The sequence below is a fragment of the Gossypium arboreum genome, chromosome 13, assembly GCF_025698485.1.
Source record: "Gossypium arboreum isolate Shixiya-1 chromosome 13, ASM2569848v2, whole genome shotgun sequence".
Taxonomy (NCBI): domain Eukaryota; kingdom Viridiplantae; phylum Streptophyta; class Magnoliopsida; order Malvales; family Malvaceae; genus Gossypium; species Gossypium arboreum.
This window is the reverse complement of record NC_069082.1, coordinates 23,310,812-23,322,171: the sequence shown is the minus strand read 5'-3', so window position 1 is coordinate 23,322,171 and position 11,360 is coordinate 23,310,812. Positions and strand designations below refer to the sequence as shown.

General features: G+C 35.1%; 1 non-coding gene across 1 annotated transcript; it reads left to right on the top strand.

Annotated features, from left to right (window-relative positions):
* Window positions 1-759: 759 nt before the first annotated feature.
* Window positions 760-866, top strand: LOC128287558 (small nucleolar RNA R71). Its single transcript, XR_008278258.1, has one exon. It is a non-coding gene; the product is annotated as a small nucleolar RNA R71 (small nucleolar RNA).
* Window positions 867-11,360: the final 10,494 nt, after the last annotated feature.

Sequence of the window (11,360 nt, the reverse complement as noted above, 5' to 3'; positions counted from 1 at the left end):
ACCCAAATTTCTTGGATTCTCAGTATTGCTCGACAAGATTCCTTGCAGACTATTACGAAGCTCTGTAGCTAACTGACTCATTTGGTTTTCCAAATTTTTTAGTGTTGCTGCTTGGCTTTTGATCATAACGTCATTCTTTTCCATGTACGCTTTCCACAAGTTCTACAAATTGTTTGATGCCTCATCTTGTGGTGGTTTTGGAGCTTGCTGATTAAACCCTTGAGATTGGTTGAGTCTATGCTGCAAGAAGTTATTTTCGGTCCATTTCCTTGGTTGCTCCAAGAAAAGTTAGGATGATTACGCCATGAAGGATTGTATAAGTTGGATTGGGTTCCTTTTCCACTCTTTTTTTGATGTTGGTTCCCCACATAGTACACTGACTCATGATTTGATGGACAACGCTCAAAAGAATGACCTTCCCTACAGTACACAGAGGAAACTACTTTGTATGGACTTAGTGGCTGAGCTACAAAATTATTAGCACTATTAGCTAAAAACATTTTTAACATAGAGGAAATAGACAATACTTGAGCTCATAACGAAGTGAGGGTGTCAACTTCATGAACTCCAGCTACACGTCTTCCTGAAGCTGTTCGATTTGTTGGCTATTGATAGTTATTACTCGCGATCCTCTCGATGATCTCTTAAGCCTCATTATAAGGCTTAGGCAAAATTGCACCATTCGAAGAAGCATCTACCATCAATCTTGTATGCGCATTGATACCGTTATAGAATGTCTCCAGCTGGATACAATGAGGAATCCCATGATGAGGACACTTACGTAGTAACTCCTTGAATAGCTTCCAAGCCTCATACAAAGACTCATCATCCAATTTTTGAAAGGTTGTGATCTCGTTCCTCAACTTAGGGTTTTTGCTAGGTGGGAAATACTTTACCAAAAATCTCTCTGCTAATTCTTTCCATGTAGATATGGAACTTGGTGGCAATGAATTAAACCATGCTCGTGCTCGATCTCACAATGAGTATGGAAACAACTTCAGCCTCAACGCGTCTTCAGTCACACCGGCTATCTTGAATGAATCACTCACCTCTATAAACAATTGAAGGTGGAGATGTGGATCTTTTGTGGGCATACCACTTAATTGGCCCACCGTTTGGACCATTTAAAACATCACTGGTTTCAATTCAAATTGGGTTGCCTCAATATCTGGCCTTCTGATTCCTGGGTTTAACTCACTGAAAAGTAGCAGAGCATATTGTCTAATGCATCAATCCCTATCATCGGTAATGAGGACAGGATTTCCTACATGATTGTCTTCATTACCTTAGTATTGATTCTGATTTCCAAGGTCCATCTCGACTTGTCCTTGAGCTGTTAGTTCACCTCTTTTTTGTCTAAAGTTCGCTCAATTTCAGGGTCTATAAGGAGTAAATCGATAATTCGATCTATGCTCATAAACACCTGAAAGAAAATCACAAAATTAAAAAGAATAAGTTAGTAATGTTAGAAATAAATCAAATTGAGAATAAATAATTTCACGAAAGAAATGACTATGGCAACAGTTGACAATCCCGGCAAAAACTTGTAACTGTAACACCCCTAACCCATATCCGATGCTGGAACAAATGAGGCATTACCGAATAATACATCCCATTCACATAAAATTATACATTCATTATCAAAAACCATTTGTAAACACTCACATTGTCCCTTACAAGGTTTTATGAGACCTTAAAACAAACTTAAAGGTGGTTTGGGACTAAACCGATCACATATAAAAATTTTCGAACACTTAGAAAAATTTTACATTCATGTCACGTACTCGTGTAACATAGCCGTGTGGACAAAAATAGGCTATTTGAAAAGCGAATTTTCCACCCTTTTCTCATGCACACATAGCAACCAATTTAGGACCATTTCCATACACTTATTGGCAGCCAAAACATACCATTTCACACATATATCATACCATCTATCATCAACCATTTTAAATACTGAATTCCATATTCAGAACCTACCAGATCACTATGTCAAAATCATCACAACTTGCATAAGTTCCATATACATTAATTCATCATATTATCATCTATTTCATATCACAAAACACATCTTTAAACTATATCAACAACTAAGGCTAACATACCCAAAACAAGCCAATATATATAATGCATTATGCACATCATTTAGGCCAACTTAAATGGTCAAAAACATACCAACATTTTCAACCAAAAGCTAGCCAAATCTCTGGCCAAATCAAATCTCAAAACATATTATCAACTCACTAGCCTATTGTAACAGCCCGATTTTGGGCCTAGTCAGAACAGTGGTTTCGGGACCACTGTTTCGAGACTGGAGAAGATTATTTTAGTATTATTTTATGTGTTATAATATAATTTTATAAGTGCATGTAAATTTTGGTAAGTTAATTTTAGTGATTTCTAGTCCAATTTCGAAAAAGGACTAAATCGCATAAAATGTAAAAGGTGTGTGTTAATGCCTAAATGTGTTAATAGACTAGAGAAATAAAATTTGAGGCCTTTAAGGGGCAATTAGACCCCCTTTTTAAGTGTGTGGCCGGCCAAGGGGAGACCAATTGGTCAAAAAGCCAAAATTTGTGGCTTTTAGGTGTTTTATTTTGATTAATTTGTAATAAAATAAGAAAAAAAATGTCATTTTCTCTTTCATTTCTTCTTCTTCCTCATGAAAATGACAACAAATAATGAGGGTTTTGAGCTTTAAACTTTCAGCCACTTTAAGCCCTAACAAGTAAGTAATCTTTGGTTATTTCTTGATGATTTTTACATTTTTGGAACCCCTAAAGCATAAACTTTCAAATGAGAGGTCTAGTTTGCAAAATGATAAAGAGTCTAAGGTTTTACAATGAATGTATATGTGTTGTTTGCTGATTTTTTATGGAAGAATATGAGTTGTAGTTGTCTAATAAACAAGAGTTGTAGTTGTCTAATAAACAACTTTTGTGAAGGAAATTTGCATAAAAATACCTTAAAAAGGTTATTATGCAAAGTTGTAAAAATGGGTTGTTAATGTGCGTAATAATGATTTTTGTTGAGATGCCATAGTTATGAAAATGGTTTATCTAGGCTTAAGGAGTAAAGAAATTGAATAAAAATCTTGTTTCGAGCCTAGGGGTAATTTGGTAATTTTGGAAAATAGAGGGGCAAAATTGTAAATTTTGCCAAAGTGTGTCAATGGACTAATTTGATTAGTACATTGTTTTAATTAGCTAAATGTGATGTTTTAGATGTAGAAAAATGCGATTGGTGCCTAGAACGGGGAAAATCGATTTATGGATGATTACGTATTTTTCACCTTTTTGGTATCGAGATAAGTTCGTATGTAAATAATACCATGCTATACATGTATTTAAATGTTATCATTACATGAATTGTACAAATATTAATGTGTATGTGATTAATACAAATATGATAAGACAAAGCCTTGATAAGCGAGGAAAAATCTCATTTGAACCTTAGGAATAAAATAGGATACGAGTGACATGTCACTGGGAATTATGAGTCTAGATGACTAGCTCGAGAGTGAGCATTTAAATGTCATGAGATATGAGGTAGCTTTATCTACAATTGAGGCACTTATGTGCAAAGGTTTTTTCGAGTATCCAATTAGTATTCCAAGTGTTCAACGGATAATCCGAGGAAAGAGTTGATGATGGTCCCAATGGGGTAAGTCATTGGTGAGTATGCACTTGAGTTATGTTACGAGTTGTGCAGGTATGTACACCAAGCTTATGAGGATGCCTTGATATGTGATGATCTATGATGCATAAATATGTGTTCTTACCATGATGGATGAAATGATGTTATATTAATTTTGTGAACGATGATCATGAATGAGTAACTTAGCCTTGACAGATTTGGGTTACTGTAGTAGTGTAACTTTGAAAATACACTAAAAATAGTGGAAAAGGAGTTAGAGGCTAAATAAAATATGGAATTAAATCTTATTGAGTTTAGTTTCTTACAAAAGAAACCTATAATCAAAAGAATTTCCTATAATGACATATTTGAAGTTGTGTGAGATAGAGTTAGAATGACTCTGAAATCTCCTGTTCTAATTTGAGAAAATTATTAAAAATTTTACAAAAATATTTACGAGTTATAATTTATATATTTAGAATCCTTAATGAGTCTAGTTTCAAGATAAATAGACAAGAACATTATTCAAGTCCTGTGCTATGAGATAATTGAACTTTAGTATAGAAGGGTCGAAACTGTTATACAGTGAATCAGAAGTAACTTTGTGGAATAACCTGTACTGATTTGATAAACCAAAAATTCTGGAAATTTTATGGTAGAAATTTAAATAAGTATAGCTTCATGAAAAGTTTACAAAACTTAAATTGGAGTTTCGTAGCTCAAGATATAAATAATTTAGTGACTATTGCTCAGGAAGACAACTTGTCATGAACCTGAGAATATGTTGTAAACATTGATAGAACATGTTAATGAGTTTCTTATTATTTTCATATGAACTTACTAAGCTTAAAGCTTACCCCCCTTTCTTTCCCATGTTCCCTAGGGTTGCCAGGTTAGCTCGGGTTGGAGGCTTTCAGAGATATTATCACACTGTCGAGTTAACGCTAAATCCTAATGTTTTGAGTCTATGGCATGTATAGGGTTTTAATGTTGAATATGTGATATTATGATTTAGCCAAAGGAATTGGCTTGTTATTAAGGTAGTATGTAGTCATGTAAATTGGCCTATGTCAACTAATGACGTTATGGGCCTATATGATTATTCTTATGCATGTATGTTATTATCTTTTGTGATGTGGCTTACAACATGAATGCCTAGAGATTGAATTGAGATTCATTGATGAGTTAGTAACAGATGCAAGATTAAGTGATTAGTAAATAGTTAATAATGCCTCATGAATGGTTTGGGGATATGATTATGCATACTTAGTGATGGACACGAGGTTTGTGACATAATGATACTTATGACAAGTATGTGGTAATGATATGAGTAAATTCTATGATATTTAGTGCATAAGAAATTGACATGAGCATAACATGTTTGTAAATGTTTAAGAGCTCATTTATGCCATGTTGTATGTTATTGGATAAGTATGTGTGCATATTTTGTGAGGGTGACAAATGGCTTGGAAAATAGCCTTGTAATTGTCCACACAGGTAGACAGACGGGCATGTGTCTAGACCGTGTGTGACATACGGTCTGCCCCATGGGCGTGTTGTCCAACCGTGCGTCCCCTGCACTTAAAATTTTAAGTCAGTTTAGTACACGGGTAGGTCACACGGGTGTGTGACATGGTCGTGTTTTAAAGTCAGTGTTACACACGGGCTAAGGGCACGGGCGTGTCCCAAGCCACACGGGCGTGTGTGACCATATGGACGTGTGGAGCCTTAAAGCATGAAATTTTTTAAGTTTTTCTTAACTTCTTGGTTTAGTCTTGAATTACCTCTAATGCATATTTTGGGCCTTGTGAGCCTGTTTAAGGGACAAAATGTATGTGAAATGAAAAGTTTTAAATTGATCAAAATTTTACAGCCCAGTTTTATATAGTCGGTTGAGTTTAAGTCCAGTAACACCTCGAACCCTGTCCCGGCGTTGGATACGGGCCAGGGGTGTTACACCTATACATGTCATATACCATATTTACAAGCATCCAAAAATACCAACAAGTAGCCGATAGTGTGATGATGGTTCTCGATGATCCCCAATGTCCGAGCTAGCTTTGATACTCTATAAAACAAAGACAAATATCACATAGTAAGCTTCATAGTTTAGTAAGTTCGTACGAAATATACTCAACAGCTCATATAATACAAAACATCAATTAATAAACACTTATTAATTCTTATCTCATCATTCAATTCTGATCCACCACCATTTAACATGTATATACAAATTAATCATGCTTCATACACATAGTATCAACTACCACATAGGTATCGTGCATACCTAAACTTTCTTGTATTTATTTATTTCATTCTCACCTTTTTGTTCAATACCTTAATTCGTTCGAAAGTCTTTCAATGCTCTAAAAATTCGTACACTTAGTACATCAATGATTAGCCGAAGCTATAACAATATCACACACTTAGTGCCATCACATTAAACCATACCTATCTCGGTATCTAACACTTAGTGCCTCGTATAGCCGAAGCTATTCCAATTCGCACACTAAGTGCTATTTATAGCCAAAGCTATTTTGAAATGCACACTAAGTGCCAAACATAGTCGATTTTTCGTTGTACACAATCGCAATTGCATATATCAAATTTATGCATTATTAAAGCATTAAAAACATAATTGTAATAATGTTTATCACGTATGAACTTATCTCGTACTCAGAATTGACGAATTGAATCGATTACTTAATAACCTTCGGTTTTCCCCTATCTAAATTCGAGTTCTTTCTTTCTTGATCTATATGTATTAAAAATTAACTCATTTAATCACGAATTCATTCAATTTAATCCAAAAACACATATTTAGGCATTTTTTGCACTTTAGCCCCTAAAGTTCCATATTTATTCAATTTAGTCCCCATATCACAAAAACACAAGTTACACAAAATTTAATTACACCCAAGCCTAGCCGAATTTCCTAGAGACCCTAGAGCCAAAATTTTCATTTATTTCACAATTTAACCCCTCAATTAACACTTTTCTCAATTTAAACCTTAATATGCATTTTTACTCAAAATCACTTTACAAAACATGCATATCAAGCACCAAGCTTTCATAATTCATCATCAAACATCATAAAACACATGAATTCATCAATGGAAACTTTCAAAATCATCAACACTTTCAAAAATTGAGACATGGGCTAGCTAGAACACAAAGCAACGATAACAAAAACATAAAAATTATCAAAAACCGAACAAATTTCATACCTCAATCAAAGTTTGTAATTTCCGAATATAACAAACCCTAAATGGTTTTCTTCTTCCTCTACTTTTGGTTCAAAGAAAGATGAATGCCCAAAACTTATGATTATTTTATTATAAATTACCTTATTAATCAAATACCAAAAGTAGCCTTAGTGAAATCATTATAAATTTACCTAATACGTGCCCATTTATGACCATTTCCACTATCAATGGCCTAATTTCAACATAAGGACTTCTCATTTTATAAGTCATAGCAATTAGGCACTTTTAACTTATAGCATGCTACTTTTGCATTTTACGCGATTAAATCATTTTTCTCAAATTGAGCTATTAAACGATAAAATTAGCTCATGAAATTTTTATACATACATATTAACATGCTGTAAACACCAAAAATAATGTTAAAATAATTTTATGACCTCAAATTTGTGGTCTCGAAACCACTATTCTGATTTAGCTAAAACCAGGCTGTTACAACTCTCCCTTAGGGATTTTCGTCCCCGAAAATCTTACCAGTGAATAGGTTCGGATATTGCTTTCTCATAGCATCATTGGGTTCCCTTGTAGCTTCTTCAACCTCATGACGATGACATAATACTTTTAATAATGCTATTCTTTTATTTCTCAATTCTTCGTTGTCATTATCTAGAATTCAGATCGGTTCTCCACTGTACGATAAATCTGACTGAATCTCAACTTCAGTCGAGGAAATAACATGCGAAGGATCGGATCTGTATCATCGAAGCATCAATACATGAAATATGTTATGTATCTTTTCTAACTCAGATGATAATGCCAACCGATAAGCCACTGGTCCAACCCGCTCAATAATCTTATACGGCCCAATGAATCTCGGACTCAACTTTCCTTTTTTGCCGAATCTGAATATTTTCTTCCACAGTGAAATTTTTAAAAACACTTGATCTCTGATCTGAAACTCGATATCTTTTCTTTTTAAATTTGCATACAATTTCGATGATCCGAAGCTACTTTCAGACTATCACGGATTACTTTTACTCTCTCTTCAATCTCTCTAATCAGATCAACCCCATGAATCTTATTCTCGCTTAACTCAGTCCAATATAATGGTGTTCGACACTTCTGACCGTATAAAGCTTCGTACGGTGCCATTTTAATGCTCGATTGAAAACTATTTTTATATGCGAATTCAATCAATGGCAAATACTTTTCCCACGTACCTTCGTATTCAAGAATGCAACATCTTAACATATCCTCGAGTATTTGTATAACCCGTTCGGATTGACCATCCATCTGTAGGTGAAACGCAGTACTAAAATGTAGTTTTGTACCCAGCACATCTTGTAGTTTCTTCCAAAACCTCGATGTGAATCTCGAATCTCTGTCCGATACAATGGAAATAGGTACTCCATGCAATCTCACAACCTCGGAGATATATAACTCAGCTAACTTATCAAGTGAGAAATTCATACGTACAGGAATAAAATGAGCTGATTTCGTCAATTTGTCAACAACCCAGATTGCATCTTTCTTACTCGGAGATAGGGGTAAACTCAAAACAAAATCCATAGTCACTCTATCCCATTTCCACTCAAGAATCATAATAGGTTGCAATAAACCTGACGGTACCTGATGCTCAGCTTTAACTTGCTGACAAATCAAACATGTAGAAATGAATTTTGAGATATCCCATTTCATGTCATGCCACCAATAGAGCTATTTCAAGTCATTATACATTTTCGTGCTTCCCGGATGCACAGACATACGACTACTATGTGTTTCATTCAAAATCATTTGAATTAACTCTGAATTCCTTGGAACAATTATTCGGCCTCTGAATCTCAAAAAATCACCAGAATCAACTTGAAACTCTGAATCAGGGTGGGTTAGAATCACATTGAGCTCTTTTAGCTAACATTTCATTATCGATCTTCTGAGCTTCATAAATCTATTATACAAACAACAGTCTCGCTTCCAACACAGCTACAATCGATCCATTGTCAGATAGAGCCAACTGAGTATTCATTGCACGTAGAGCAAATAAAGATTTTTGGCTTAATGCATTAGCAACAACATTTGCTTTTCCCGGATGGTAGTCAATCACTAACTCATAATCTTTTAACAATTCCAGCCATCTCTACTATCACAAATTCAATACTTTCTGAGTCATCAGATATTTCAAACTCTTGTGATCTGAATAAACATGACATTTTTCATATAACAAATAATGATGCCAAATTTTTAACGCAAACATAATGGCTGCTAGCCCTAAATCATGCGTCAGGTAATTCTTTTCATGCGACTTCAACTGTCTCAAAGCATAAGCTACGACTTTACCTTCCTACATTAAAACACAGCCCAAACCATTCAACGATGCATCACTATAGATTACAAATTCTTTACCCGATTCTAGCTGTACTAACATTGGAGCTTCAGTTAAAAGATCCTTCAGCTGATCAAAACATTTCTGACATTTCTCGGACCATTCAAACTTTACATCTTTCTGAAGCAATCTTGTCAACGGAGTCGCAATCATCGAAAAGCCTTTCACAAATCGTCTATGATATCCCGCTAGTCCCAGAAAACTACAGACTTCAGATACATTTCTCGGATGCTTTTAATCTATAATCGCAGAAATTTTGCTCGGATCAACTTGAATACCAGATGCTTAGACAATATGCCCCAGAAAACCAACCTCACGCAACAAGAATTCACATTTACTAAATTTTGCATATAACTGTTTATCATGCAGAGTCTGCAATACAACTCTCAAATGTTCGGCATGCTCAGTTTCATCTCTCGAATAGCTCAAAATATCAACTATGAACACAATAACAAATTGATCTAAATACGGTTAAAAATCGGATTCATTAAATCCATAAAGACTGCAGGAGCATTCGTTAGTCAAAAAGGCATAACTAAGAATTGATAGTGTTTGTACCTCATTCTAAAAGTAGTCTTTGGCACATCAGAATCTCTCTATCCATCAGTTCTTGCAACTGAACTTTTAATTCTTTTAACTCTGTTAGTGCCATTTTGTACGGAGCTATCGAAATCGGCATTGTACCCGGCATTAACTCAATGCCAAATTCAACCTCTCGGATCGGTGGTAAACTTGGTAAGTCTTTAGGAAACACATCTGGATACTTACACACAACTGGCACTGATTCAATCTTCTTTTCAGTCACTTTCGTGTCAAGCACATAAGAAAAATAAGCTTTGCAACCCTTTCTCACATATTTCTAAGCTAACATCAATGAAAATCACTACTGGCAAGCCATTCAGATCATCTAACTCAATCTGAATAATCTCATTATTCTGACACCTCAAATCAATCGTCTTTCGTTTGCAATTCACAACAGCATCATGCAACATTAACCAATCCATACCCAGGATTATATCAAACTCGTCAAATGGCAACAACATTAGATCTGCCAGAAAAAAAATATCTCGAATCATCAGCGGACAATTCTTGCACACTTTATCAACCAACACACATTTGCCTAAGGGATTCGATTATCTAATTACAATTTCAGTAGAATCTACAAATAGTCTTATTGGATACTAAATTCACACATATATACGAATGAGTTGATCCTGGATCTATCAATGCAATAACTTTAGTATCATAGAGAGTAAAAGTACAGGTAATAACGCCCGGAGCTGACGCTTCTTTGCGAGTGCAAATAGTGTAGGCTCGTACAGGTGCTCTAGCATCAGATCTCGCAGTAGTGTCTCGTGTCGCACCTCTATTACCACTCACATTTCCAACATTATGGGATGGTTTCCCTCTAACTGCAGTGTTACTCAGCCTCGTGTTCTGAGCATTATCTTTTTTCAGTTAACCTGGGCAATCTTTAATAAAGTGATCTCGTGAACCACAACTGTAACAAGTTCTATTATTATTTTTCCCCCAATAATCTCCAAAGTGTCGTCTTCCACATTGTTGACACTCGGGCTTAACATCTTCTATGTTACCAACACTCGATACCGATGTGGCTTGAGCTTTAGGGTTGGTGTATTGCTTTCCGCGATCTCTATTCTGATATCCCACTGAAGCTATCGATCGGTTAAAATAATCTCTAGATTTCTTTGACTAGGAATGATAAGATTTACTCATCGATCTCTTCCTCAAATCTCTTGCCTCTAAATCAGCCTTTCTCTTTTCTTTACTGAGGTCCTCGGCTTTACAAGCCCTTTTAACTAGAACATCGAATTCTTAAATTTCCAGAATCCCGACTAACAGCTTTTTATCTTCATTCAACCCATTAACAAATTGTTTGCACTTTATTTCTTCAATAGATACATACTCCCGAGCATACTTACTTAATCGTACGAATTCTCTTTTATATTCTGTCACTGTCATCCAACCTTGTTTCAACTCTAGAAACTCTTTATGTTTCTGATCGAGAAATCGTTAACTTATGTGTTTCTTTCGAAATTCTATTTGAAAGAACTCCCATGTGACTCGCTCTTTAGGAACCACTGATGTTAATGTTTTCCACCAATGGTATGCATTAT